The sequence below is a fragment of the Rattus norvegicus genome, chromosome 20, assembly GCF_036323735.1.
Source record: "Rattus norvegicus strain BN/NHsdMcwi chromosome 20, GRCr8, whole genome shotgun sequence".
In the NCBI taxonomy this organism is placed as follows: Eukaryota; Metazoa; Chordata; class Mammalia; order Rodentia; family Muridae; genus Rattus; species Rattus norvegicus.
This window is the reverse complement of record NC_086038.1, coordinates 46852454-46866775: the sequence shown is the minus strand read 5'-3', so window position 1 is coordinate 46866775 and position 14322 is coordinate 46852454. Positions and strand designations below refer to the sequence as shown.

Below are 14322 nucleotides of genomic sequence, written 5' to 3'. Positions count from 1 at the left end.
CCTGTCTGTTGCGGTATCTCTCTAGGCCCAGAAAAGTGTTCTTTGATCTATATTTTTGCGAAGATTTTATTCATTAAATGTAAGAAGCCAGACATTGTAAATCATAGAATTATTTTATAGTCCACAAAATCAGGGAGAAATGCTGCCAAATATAGTTTACTAGTAAATCTGAATTTCAGAGATGTTACGTAGGAGATGCAGTGCAATGGTCAGTGTTTGAACCGAGTATATCCCACCAGACTGGGATAGATTGTGTTTTACATATTTTCACTATATTAATTGAATAAACAAACAAGCTTATTGAACAACTACTAAGAAGCCTAGGGCATAGCTGGTTAATGAAAAAGATGTATTTCTTGCTTCTAAAGAGCCATAGAGGAGTATAAGTGTGCAGCCATTGCTAAAATAATATTGTGTTTAAAGCACTACATTAAATGAGATAAAGTATAATATATCCAACAAAATTCTGGCTTTTATTAATGACAGTTGGCTGTGTAAGTTATAATTAGTAACGTCAGTAGCCATCTGTTGTTAATTTCATTCATCGTTACAGGAAAAGAGGCTTTATTAGATGGGGAGAGGGAAAAAAATTATTCATGAGTGTATATGTGTGTGGTTCTCTTTAGTGGAGAGAACAGAATTCCCCTGGAGAATTTCCTCCAGAGTGTCATTTTTAAAGTGTTTTATGATTTTCTCAGTTGTGATCTCTGCAGTAGGCCTATTTGTACAAAAATAATTCTAGTAGCTCTAATGTTTCCTTTGGAAATCGTACGAATTGAATTGTGCATAAACGTTCCTCTGTTCACGTGCTTATAGATCGGGGAATGTCCAGCTTAAGCTGGCATGTGTGCGCATGAGCAGCTACAGTAGTTGACCCACCTACCACACTTAGGGAGCGCAAACTTAGCGAATTTTGAATTAAATAAGAAGTTAATATAAAATATATTATTTTGAAGAAAAACTTTTTTAAAGATTTATTTATTTTAGGCTTTTGATGTTTTTTTCCTTAATGTTGTCTGTGTACCACATGTGTTCCTGCTGTTCTCAGCAATCAGAGGAGAGCAAGTTATGGACGGCTGTCAGCCCCAGTGTGTGCTGGGATCCAACCCAAGTCCCTGCAAGAGCAACAAGTACGTTAATAAATTATGGACTCATCCCTTTAGCCCCCTCGGTGGTTTTCTTTTTAATCTAAAGTCATAGAGAATATTGAGACACCATGACCTTGACCAAGGTCACTTGTTATGAAAGACAACATTTCATTGGGATCATGCTTATAGTTTCAGAAGTTTAGTCCATTTTCATCATCAGAGGGAGCATCTCCGCATTCATGGCCATAACTCCTTCCTAGGCCTTCTAATCCTTTAGTACAGTTCCACTCCCTGGTGCCGTACGGATTCATATGTATGAGCCTGTGGAGGCCGTTCTCATTCAAATGACCGACCCGCACCAGTGAACTGTCAGAAAAGGATACTACAGGTATTGCCTGAAGACCTTTAACCAAATCAGCTAGTCATTTTACCTGTTTCCTTATGTGAAATTATTTTGATAATAGTAGCTATATTTTTAAGATTGTAAGCCAAATGTGATTTGTAGACACTTTGTACATAATACTTTTCAAGTGCTGATTGACACGTCTTTACAGTTTGTGTTTTAGTATGTAAACCAGAAACGTTTTCATGTCTCATATATCTTCTGTTAGTTCACTGAGGGTTTCCTAAGATAGCATTCATCACTTCTCTCTCTCTTTATCCACCCCTCCTTCCCTACCCACTGAAACTTATGCCTTCTTTTTATTGTCATTTACGTTTATTTTTGAGGCAGGGTCTTTCTACATAAGCCTGGCTGTCCTGGAACTCAGTATGTTGTCCAGGCTGCCCTTGAACTCACAGAGATCCACTTGCCTTTGCCTCCCAAGTACTGGGATTAAAGGTGAGCACCACTGGGCATGGCTCTCTTTAGTTTTAAAAGCTCATCTCTTCTTGGGTGTGTGGTCTTCTGCGGAGCACGGTCAGCTCACGGGGCTTACACCCTTAGAGGACCCTCTCCCAGAGGTTCAGCGCCAGGAGCTCCATGGTGAGGCTGGGCCGTTAATGCCCAGCCCCTGCCTCCATGCTGGGTTTGTTATCTTGAGCTTGCAGGCTCTGTGCACGTTGTTGCAATCACTGTGAATTCGTATTCGTGTAGGATGATCGCACACAGGTGAGGCAGGTGCAGGAGAGAACGAGGCCTGTCATTGGACGAGAAGGAAGGATGGGCGGGAGAGAAGTTTGAGGGAGGAGGACACTGGAACGCAAGGAAAGGAAGAAGCAGCAAAGAACATGGAGACTGAAGTTAAGGTTCCTGTCTGCACATTTACAGGTTGTTATGAATATTCTTAAGGGACGGATGGGATGGGTGTGTGCAGGGCTTTGTGTGTCCAGGTGGACAATTATATCTTATCAATTGGATCAGAGGTTATTGTGTTGTGTGTTCTTTCATGTGGCGATTTAAATTCAAGAGAGTGTGTGGTGGCTGGAGACACTGGGCCGCCACGGAGTTGGGATGTGTGTGTCTGGCATGGCGGCAACCTGCCTTGGGGACTGGATGGGTAGAGAGATTGCTGCCAGGCTCAGAGAGAAGCCATCGGCAGTGTGATATGGGATGGAGCAGAGCGGGTGAGACGCTTTGCTGACTGAGATGAAGATGTCTACCAGATATCCTGTTAAGAAAGAATGACCAGGGTTGGGGATTTAGCTCAGTGGTAGAGCGCTTGCCTAGCAAGCGCAAGGCCCTGGGTTCGGTCCCCAGCTCCGAAAAAAAGAAAAGAAAAAAAAAGACGAGAAAGAATGACTACTCTGTAGCTTTATTTACCGAATATATACCCCAAGTTGACCAGGTGGGAAAATCTGGGAAGCACAGTGGGAAACCCCAGCTCGAGACTTCGGTAACAAAAGACCCAAAAGACCGAATACTGCCCCCAATTTACTGGGGAGAAATCCAGAAAGACCAGCCTACATCTCAAAAACAAAAGACTGGGAAGACAGAGACAGGACCATCGCCCTGGTGTGTCCTTACCAGGCCAGACTGCTCCTTTGTTAGGAACAAAAGGCTTCCACATGCATCAGCAGGGCTCAGTAGGGGGTCAAACCCTGCAAGGGACCCAGAAGGGTCTGAAGGGGGGTGAAACACTGCAGGGGCCCCAGGAGGCTCTGACACACTGCTCCCAGTTCTTACACTTGCCATCCCTTCTTCCACAGTGGTCCTTGAGCCTTGGGAGGAAGGGGCACAGTGTATATGTTCCATTTAGTGCAAACAATTCTTGAACCGCTATTCGCAGCACCTTGGTCGGTTGTGGATCTCTATTAAGCAGCTACTGCAAACAGAAGCTTCTCAGCTGGGGATCAGAGATGCAGAGCGTGTGACAGTGAGTCATTAGGAATTTATACTTAGAAAATAGTAGTCGTTTGTTCCCTCTGACCTGGGGCCTGCCTAGCCACAGGTTCTCCGATCACGGATTTCATCATGTGCAGTTTAAACCTATTTAGAAGGTGGTCAGTTACTCTACTCACATTCACTAGTAGGCGTGTCTTACCAGGCCAGTCATTATACCTCATAGGGTTCACAGCTGAGTAGGACTGATAAGTACTTTTCTAATAGCGTGCTGGCTTCTGTCACTGAGAGTGGCCGGTAGCAGCAATCTTGAGTCATGGAACATGAAAAAATTAGGCTGGTGTTGACCTAGAAGCTTCACTCCTACTTTTCAATATAATTTTTCTTCATTTTATATGTATGGGTGCTTAGCTGTGTACCTTATGTATGCAGTGCTCACAGAAGCCTGAAGAGCATACTGGATCCTCTGGAACTGGAGTTACATGGTTGTGAGCCATGGGTGCTGGAATTGAACACTGATCCTTAACCATTTAGCTCTCTTTATAGCCCTTCATTCCTATTTTTAAATGTTTCTTCTATAAATTCTATTTTTTCCTCAGTTGTAAAATATTTTTTTAACATTTATTTATTATGTATACATCATACAGCTTTCTGCCTGCATGTACACCTGCAGGCCAGAAGAGGGCACCAGACCTGATTACAGATGGTTGTGAGCCACCATGTGGTTGCTGGGAATTGAACTCAGGACCTCTGGAAGAGCAGTCAGTGCTCTTAACCTCTGAGCCATCTCTCCAGCCCAGTTGTGAAATATTTAAGAGGTATTATAGCTTAGAGAAAATTTTCTAAAAGAGTATTTTTGGTGAGAGAACTAGTTGTAGGATATGGTAACAGTTAAAAGCTTTAAGACCGAAAAGCTTCCAGTAATGCTTTATTTGAAATAGTTGTAGGCATTAACAGTTAACAGAATTGTAAAAGCATCGAAATTGTTGTATCCCTAACATTAGAATTGGTTAGTTATATCTTAATAAGAAAGCTTACATATCTGTTTATTGAAAATTGTACTTTAGTTAAATACTATACACTTAAACATCTATTATATTTTTACGTTAAGTAAAAAGAGCAACTTACAAGAACATGAATTTCAATCTCAACTTTGGTTTAAATGATAAGACTAAACTAATATGAAAATGATAATTAACTAATTAATTAGTTTGTTTTTATTTGAGACGCTGCCCTAGAACTTACTATGTAGACCAGGATAATATCAAATTAGCAAACTTTACACTGATTTTTATTTTCTAGAGTAATCTTCAATCTATAAATCAGGCTATATATAGATATGTATATGTATTTATAATTTATCCTCCGTGAAATCTCTGGACACACTCATTCTAGTGTCTGAGCTAGTCCAGTGAAGAATCACAGGCTAATATGTAATTTAAGTGTGAAGAATTATAACAGTATTCATATATAGAAAATATTGTCTGTATTTGGACTTAGCCCGGCAGATTCCTCTGTTTAGCTTGGCTGTTTTGCCTTTCTTTGTATGTTGTTGGCTGTAATTTTTTTGTTTTGTTTTGTTTTTTTGTTTTTTTTTCGGAGCTGGGGACCGAACCCAGGGCCTTGCGCTTGCTAGGCAAGCTCTACCACTGAGCTAAATCCCCAACCCCCTTGTAATTTGTAACCAGGTAAGTTTCTGTCTGTTGTAGCAGTCTGGGGTGTTGTTTTACTATGCTGTGTATTGAGATGGGTGGGCCAAGTGTCTCCAAGTGAACTCACCGAGTCTCCTCACTGGACCTCATCTTCAAGTACTGAGATAGGAGCCTGTGCCGCTATGCCCAGGAGGAAACTCCACTGCAGAGTAAAAGTTGATCATATTAAATAAAAGAAGCCTTGGTTTAATTTAGCCATGGCTAGTCTGAGCTTTATTGGCAAATTTGGCTAACTCTGTGGTAAAAGCAGCTTTGGGGATTCTTCCTTGCCTCCTAGGGAGTAACGAGTTGTCTGGTAATAGGGGCCAGGTTACTCAAATATTTGCTGTGTTTATTCCTACCAACACTGAGCTCTTTCTCTTCCTGTTTCTAGCTCCTAGCAGTTTAGCATGTGTTCGCCATAACTGGAACTGAGGTAGAATAAAAACTGAAAGTGACACTGATTTCTAACATTTTTACTGACGTCTTTTTCCCCTGGCTGTCCTAAGCACTGGGATTAAAGACATGCGCCACCATTCCCTGGTAAAAGTCATTTTTATATGAGATGAATTGCTCTGATGTGGCTACAAATGCTCTCTGTGTGGAATGAGAGCTTCCTGTGAGAAGTTCTAACCTATAATGTTTAGCTACCTAGACAGGGTTTCATGGGTGACCTTTTTTTCCCTTTTCTATCTTGGCTGGCCTGCAACTCACTCTGAAGACCAAGCCAGCCTTGAACCTATAGAGCTCTGCCTGTCTTGCCTCCCAAGTTCTGAGGTGTGCGCTATACCTTACCCAACTTACTGGGTGGGTGTTGTTGTTTGAGACTGAGTCTCAGCTCTGTTGTTAAGGCTGAGCTTGAAACCTGAACTGAAGCAATCTGCTTCCCTCACTCAGCCTCTCAGCTCTTACAAGATGAGTTGTGTGTGTGTGTGTGTGTGTGTGTGTGTGTGTGTGTGTGTGTGTGTGTTTATTTGTTCATTTTACATGGGTCTCTGTATATCTCATGCTGGCCTAGAACTCATCTATGTAGTAATGCTGGCCTCAAACCTTTGATTCTCCATCCTTAGCCCCTCCAACACTGAGGTAAGAACGTGTATCACCAGATCCAGCTCTTGGGTTCTTTTCTACTAGGCTTTTTGGTTTCGGCTGCTAGGTCTACATCAACAGGCCCTCAGCACCTCAGCCTTCGGCCTGGCCAGCTAAATAAAGGAGGCACTGGGAACTAATGCAGAACCGGAGTAATAGTCTTTTCTAAGTACACTTTAAGGAAAATGTATTTTGATCAACTTAAGCTTCCACCTCAGCTAAACAAGAAAATCAGGTTTTGTTCTCACCCCTATTCAGGGCAACAGCATATTCCCGTGCTCATACTAAGACCTTAACAGCTGTGTCAACAAGTCTGCTTGAAAAGACGTGCGGGCTTAATGCTGACTCCACAGTAGATCACCCTGTCAGGATCTCTCCATCAGCAGATGACTTCAGCCCTCCAGAACACTTGCTTACCTCAATGAGTCAAGTGCTGGGGCAGTTAATTCTGAGGGCTGGCTGTAAGAATTGGAGCTCTCAGTGCCAGGGAAGTAGAATTCTGATAAGCCAGTTGCTGTTAAGATTCACTGTCTAGTTACATACAGTCTCTCCAATGGGAGTGATGTTTATGACAACTTCCATTTACTTTATAATGATGTGACTTCAAGGATGCCTGTTTCAAGAACTTTGCCACTGAACTCCATCCCCAGCTGTTGAAGTGACTTTTCATAGGATTGTCTTGCAATAACTCAGTCCATTCCAGTTTAATGAGAGCATTTCATTACAGCCCCTATCCTCAAGGCATACGGCTTAATGAAGATGATTTATGAATGGGCTTTCTCCACATCCCTACCCTTTCTCCCCCTTTATCCTTGTTCATTTTGTTCTTGACAGGGCCTTATATAATTCAAGCTAGCCTTTAAGTAGCCAAAAATAATGACCTTGAGTTCTGATCCTTTCTCCTACCTTGAGAGCACTGGATTACAGGCGCCTGCTCACAGGGCCAGTGCTCTAGGAAGAGAACTTAAGAATGGGTGGGCCTAGGGGCTGGAGGTTTAGCTCAGTGACAAAGCACTTAGGTAACCAGCACTTGGCCTGGGTTCATTCCTCCTGCTGAAAGCAGAAGGCAAAGGTGTTGAGTATAAAGTTGGGTTTGTGTAGCAGCATTGAGAATCACCATAGCAAAGTTAAACATGGGGATTGAGCAAATGACCCATTGAAGACACAGGATAGGTTTGATACAATGTTAAAGGTGGTGAATATAGCTGGCTGCTCATGGTGGCAAACACTTTAATGCCAGTACTCAGAAGGCAGAGGTAGGGGATCTCTGAGTACCAGACCAGCCAGTCTGGTCCACTGAGGAAGTTCCAGGGAGCCAGCCTACATACATACCAAGGCTGGACTCAAAACAAAAAGGGGATAGCGGTGTGACCAAGCCAGTCAATCAACAGGTTCTTCAGGGAGGGAACAAAGATTGAAAAGAAAAAGACAATCAGGGGTTGGGGATTTAGCTCAGTGGTAGAGCGCTTGCCTAGCAAGCGCAAGGCCCTGGTTTCAGTCCCCAGCTCCAAAAAAAAAAAAAAAAGAAAAAGACAATCAGACAACACTATATCATGACTCCAGCCACTGCTGAGGCTGAAAAGGGTTTATTTTCCCCAGTCTGCTTTTATACCATCTTAAGTACATGCAGATAATAAGGTCACTTCTAGGTCAAGGAACGAACAAGGCAACAAAGTCCCGTCATCACTGTTTCTGGGGACTCATCAGGACGACCAGGTAAAAGGGAAGCCACACATCCTCCGGCTGAATTTACCTTGAGCTGTGAATTAGCCCAAATGTAAATATTCTTAACTGAGCCTACTTCCCTGTCCTAGCCCAAAGTCAGATTCCTGCCTGAGCTTACTTCCTTATCCTAGCCCAATGTCAAACTCTTGCCAAGTTTCTAGAAGCAATCCCAAAAGCTCTCCACAGGGGAATACAAAGGTGTTTTTTATATTTTGTGGTCTATCAGTGTCATTAGGAACATCTGTGAACTTATTATTTTGGGTATAAACAATTTTGGATCATGTCTGTTGGGTAAGAGAGAATGCATGTGTGTGAGCCTGTGTGTGCACATGTGAGTGTATGTGGAGGTCACCAGTTGATGTCAGACATTTTCCTAAATACTGTATCTCACTAGCTCAGTGATTGTCTAGACTGGCTTGCCATTGAGTTCTGAGGATTCTAGGTCTCTGTTTCCTGTGGTGTTAGGCTATGGGTGCACACATAACAATCATGCCTACAGAGCTATGGACATGTGTAATCAATTCAATTTTTTATAGGCGCTGGGGATCCAAGGTCAAATCCGTAAGCTCACTCCACAGGCATTTTACCAGAAGAGCTGTCTCTCTAGCACAGGCTCAGGGTTCTTTAGCAGAGTATTTGGAATACACATTTTGATACTTTAGATTTTGTAATGAATGTATAGACATTACCAGTTTAACATCCCTGATCAAAAACAGAAAAACCAATTTGAACATAAACATCATATTCAAAGATTTGAGAGCAACTCAGATTACAGATGTTCACTACCTGTAATGACTGAAAAGTTTTGCAACATTTGTTTTCTAAGTATCAAACTACATTATGTTGATTCAATACATATATTTCTTTGAGAAGACAGGTAGTCTTAGCTCTTATTTTACAGATAGAGGGAATGTAATAAATAAATAAGTAAATAAATAAATAAATGTATGTTATCTTTGCTTTCATTTGAGGGGCGTGGTCTTGGCTGCATTGCCCAGTCTGCCCTTACACGTGTGCTCCTCTGTCACCTGCAGTTGCAGGCATGGGCCTCCCAAAGCAGGTCTTGCTTTTTCAAGGGTATGGGACCTGACAACTCTTGAGAAGAGTTGGGAAGACTGGACAAGCACGGGAGGCTGAATCGTTACAGGGAAGGAATGATCCTGGAGGTTGTAGTTGCTTGTTTTATTTTGTTTTGAGACAGTTTCTCTGGGTAGTCATGACTGCCCTGGAATTCACTCTGTAGATTAGGCTGGCTTTGAACTCAGAAATCCTCCTTCCTTTGCCTCCCTGGGGCTGGGATGACAGGTGTGCACCACCCAGGGAGAGGTTGGAGATTGTCTTTGTCAGAACTGAGTTCTGAGGAAACTGAATGCTAAAGTTTGTATCGTGGTGACTTCTCCCAAGTAATACTTGGTAATGTTCAGAGTTAGGAGAAAGGAAATGACTTAGCTAAGATTAGATAACATGTAACTATCAGAAGCAGGAAGGAGCCCTCAGAAGATTCACACGAGGGCCTTTCCCATTCATTATATTCCTTAACGAAACTGCAGACTCATGGAGATGCCTAAAAGAAGAATTTGTCTATAACTAAATTCCTCAGTAGCAGTAGCACAAGCACCTACTCGCTGCAGAGAACCATGTAAAATCTGGGCTGCATGTGTGTGTGCCTATGACCAATGTGGTTTCAGTCAGAGATGGGAGGGTCATCAGGCTTACTGCCCTTAAACCAACTCCAGATTCCGTGAGTGTCCCCATCTCAGTGGAGTAGGATGAGATGATAGAGGGGAAGACCTGACATCGCTGACTGGCCTCCACATATGTGTATACCTGAGCGCACACACCTGTATGTGTGTGTATACCTGTGTGCGCACTCACCTGTATGTGTGTGTATACCTCTGTGTGCACTCACCTGTATGTGTGTGTATACCTGTGTGCGCACTCACCTGTATGTGTGTGTATACCTGTGTGCGCACACACCTGTATGTGTGTGTATACCTGTGTGCGCACACACCTGTATGTGTGTGTATACCTGTGTATACCGCATACAGATACACCACACACACATGCATACATCTACCAGTAATGCCAAGGACTGAATCACTGATGCTTTAATCCAAAAGGATGTGTATTAGGTATCCCCCTCCCTACTCTCTCCCGTTCCCTCCCTCGCTCCCGTTCTTTGTCCCCATGTGTGTATTTGTCTTTAGGGAGCGTATCAAATAGTTGGTTTCCACATGGCTCTTTCAAATATCCTTGGTGTTATTCATCCTTCTAAACCCCTTCTCCGATTATGAGCATTTTAAAGAATACTTTTAATTCAGTATTATAAGTTATATGAAAAGATTTTATCCTAACAGTTACTCAGTAGATTGACATTAAAAGTGGACTCTCGGGCTGAACAGAAGAATCAGCACGTAAGAACACTTCCTGTTCTTCCAGAGGACCTAGGTTTGACTCCCAGCACCCGCACAGTGGCTCAAACCATATGTAACTGTAGTTGCAAGAGACCTGTGACCTTGCAGAGGACCCATTTCATGGACACAGGTACTATGGGATGTGTGTAGGCAAAACCCCACGCACACAAAAAAGATAATAATAAGGTTCACTTTAAAGACAATGGAGACCGAATTGTAACATGGGCCGAAAGAGCAGTGGTGGTGCGGAGCCCATGCTCCTCTATGTGGGAATGGAAACAAACTGCAGGTGAGGCCATGGGAGCTGCTGCTTTACCTTCTGTGTCTCACGGTGTGGACATTTCCTCCTAGGTAGGACACAGCTTTCCCAAGGGAGGGAGGGAAGGGAGAGAGGGAGAGGGAGGGAGGGAGGGAGAAGTGGGAAGGGGGAGAGGGAGGGAAGGAGGGAAGGAGAGGGAAGGAGGGAGGGAGGGCAGGCAGGCAGTTCAGAGGATAAGAACTGAGGTAATGGGGTGGTGTGAAAGGTCTGAGGGCCTCTCGAGAAGAGCCTGCTGTGTCCCTGCTTCATCGACTGAGTCATGCATCCCACCTCACACTCCCTGCGGCCATCCATTATCAGCTGCCGGCATTGCCGTTGAGGGACTCAGTGGTAACTGTTTGGGTGACTTGCTTACGGTGGGATCTGAGACGTTACACATTTCTCATACATATGTGGTATATATGCATTTTGTTCAGTGTTTTTGCACTCCTTGGGAAAAATGGCAAAACTGTTTGAACCAGGACTCCACTTTTTAAAAAAAATGGTGTCATTGAGAAGAGATTAATTTTTTGTCATTTGAGAGCCAGGATACTCTGAATACAATGAGACTATTAAGTTAGAGGCCTTGAGTTCAGGGAAGAACGTAGTTTATCACACCAGGACTGTAAATCATGGTCCTTGGCAAGCACAAAGCTTACTCTTCATTCTGGTGCATCTGTCAGGTCCCCAGAAGTGTAAGCCTGTGGGCCCTAGGGTGCTGGTGTGAGCCATCGGATCTTCCTCTGCTTTTGTTGTTTTGTATTTATTAAGTGCATACTGGACTTGTTAGAGCGGCTAACGTGGGGCTGTAGCAATCCTCTGAGCAGCCAAGAGCACTGGAATCTCTTCCAAGGATCTGTGTCCCATTCCCAGCACCCAGGTGCTTACAGCCTCTCCTACAGGACCAGTTCCAGGGGTCAGGACCACTCTGGCCCCTTCAGCACCTGTGCATGAGCGCGAGTACACACACACACACACACACACACACACACACACACGCACACACACTTTTTTAAAATGACTAAATGTGATGAGACAGATTTTTTGTGCTTTTTAATAGTCTGTTTTTATACTTATAAAAACAAATCAAACTATTTAAAAATGAGAGCCCAAAAAATACACCTCGTACTGAGAAGAAATGATGTTAGGCATTCAGACTAGCTTGTAGTTCTAAAAGTGAAGTGGGAAGACAGTATAATCGGCTCAGATTAAAGACAGATCACTTTAGAAAGGATCTGTGCTTAAGTCTCTGAGTTACTTCTGCCCCAAACTCAGTACCTTCCTAGGAGGAGAAGAGAAACTGAGATTACACAAGGCCTTCCTTCCACATGCTAAGAATGCACTAAGAAGGACCAGCTAAGAACTGAGCCACACCCTTACCCCTCTGGGAGCATTTTAAATTAAATTCCTGCCTGCAAGGTTTTTAGATTTATTTTGTGGTTTTGTTTTTGACCTTGCTGATAGTATGAACTGAGGTTGCAAAGTCTTCTTAGTGACTCCCTTTTCATCTTTATATGTGTGCACATGCGTGTGCATTTTTGTGTATGGGTTTTTTTTATGGAGGGCGGAACATGTGCCACAGCTTGTAGGTGTCAAAGGACAGCCCTGGCTATCAGGCCTGCCTTTTACCTTGAGACAGCCTCTCGCTGTGGGCTCTACACACCAGACCATGGTCTGCAAATCTACAGGGACTCCCCTGCCTCTGCCTCCCGCCCCACTGTAGGAGTGCTGGCACTGCGGACATAGCTTCTGCTGTCCAATCTCCGGTTCTCATGCTCGCCTGCCAAGCAAACTACCCACTGACCCATCTCACCAACCCCAAAGTATCAATTTTTAATATAAAAATCTCTGTGATCTGGTGACTAGATAGAAAATTTTAAGCTTCTTTTGTGCTATTTTGTTTTGGAAACATGTTTAAAGCGTGTATTTATTACTCTCACGTGTGTATGTGATGGGGTTGCTTGTGCCGCAGCGTGAATGTGGAGGAGAAGGTGGTTTTGTGGAGTTGGCTCTCCTCCCCCCTTTCTGTGGGTCCTAGGGAGTGAACCCTGGTCCTGGGAGGAGCTTCTACCCACTGAGCCGTCTCTCCCACCCGTTGCCAGTTCCGACATTATTTTTCATTTATTCTTTGTTTCATCTTTAGAATAGTACATTATAGAACAGAGGCTTGCGTTTGGCCATCGGAGACTTGCTTAGACCCTTACCATCCGTTTAGAAACTGTTCATACTCACGACAGACACTTAAACCCCAGGTCATGGAGGCATTTCTTTGTTGACTCCTCTTTGATGCTCTTCAACTTTAATTTGCATAATATTCAACTGAGGAGTTCATTAAAACTATGTTTCTATTCCTATAGGCCTAGGTCATGCCTAGCAGGCATTGGAGATGTGGCACATGAATGGTATGCAAATGAACACTCATCTTATACCCCGGTGCCTTTCAAATGCTTATTTCCTTTAAGTCATCTTTGAATCATCCAAACAGCCAACCAACACAGATCTGCTAAACACACTCACTTTGGGGGGGGAGGGGGTGTTGTATATGTTTGGACCAGGGAGTGGCACTATTAGGAGGTGTGGCCCTGTTGGAGTAGGTGTGTCACTGTGGGGGTGGGCTTTGATACCCTCATCCGAGCTGCCTGGAAGCCAGTCTTCTGCTAGCAGCCTTCAGATGAAGATGTAGAACTCTCAGCTCCTTCTGCACCATGCCTGCTGGGATGCTGCCTTGTTCCCACCTTGATGATACTGGACTGAACCTGTAAACCAGCTGCAATGTAATGTTGTCCTTATAAGAATTGTCTGTTCACAGTAGTAAAACCCTATCTAAGACAGGGGTGGAGAAGAGAGTTTATTTTTATCGTATGTGTATACGTGTTTTGCTGGCATGCATATCAGTGTGCCATGTAAGTATATCTGGTGCCCTTGGAGGTCAGAAGAGGATGTCAGCCCTCAGAAACTAGTGTTATGGATGGTTCTCAAGCATGTCAGGTGGGTGCTGGGACTGAACCTGGATCCTGTACAAGAGCAGCAAGCACTCTTAACCATTGGACCATCCCTTTCTCCTCACATGTAGGCCGCCTGTCTGCATTGCTATCTGGTAGCTAAATGATCTTGGCCAGGTCACTTCTCGGTTGCTATATGCTTATTAGAAATGAGTACAGGTCACAGAGAAAGACCACCATTCCAGCTGAGGTGTCTGGATCAGGCAAACTGATGATCAAGAGGATGGTGTGCTCCAGAAGAGCCAGCACGTGCCAAGGCAGGAAACACACTCGGCTTTTAGTCTAAATGTGGAGGCTGAGCTTTTCCCATTGGTAGGACCCGACCTCACATCTTTTTTTTTTTTTTTTTCCATTACCCATGATTTACCTCACATCTTATTCAACTGGCTAGTCCAAAAAGACTGGCGGGAGAAAGAGGGATGGCTCCACACCATCAAAGTCCTACAGTGTTGTGAGGGATGGCTCCGCACCATCAAAGTCCTACAGTGTTGTGAGGGATGGCTCCGCACCATCAAAGTCCTACAGTGTTGTGAGGGATGGCTCCACACCATCAAAGTCCTACAGTGTTGTGAGGGATGGCTCCGCACCATCAAAGTCCTACAGTGTTGTGAGGGATGGCTCCGCACCATCAAAGTCCTACAGTGTTGTGAGGGATGGCTCCACACCATCAAAGTCCTACAGTGTTGTGAGGGATGGCTCCACACCATCAAAGTCCTACAGTGTTGTGAGGGATG

General features: G+C 43.9%; 1 protein-coding gene across 7 annotated transcripts in view; it reads left to right on the top strand.

The window, feature by feature from the left end:
• Positions 1-14322, top strand: part of Cep57l1 (centrosomal protein 57-like 1) — a 56562-nt gene that overhangs the window by 10136 nt on the left and 32104 nt on the right. For 2 of the 7 annotated variants that reach the window (XM_006256565.4, XM_006256567.5), the window contains exon 2: positions 1049-1130. The exons of the other annotated variants lie outside the window; for them this stretch is intronic. The gene's annotated coding sequence lies outside the window, so the exon portion shown is untranslated. The remainder of the gene's footprint in view (positions 1-1048; positions 1131-14322) is intronic. 7 annotated transcript variants of the gene reach the window in all.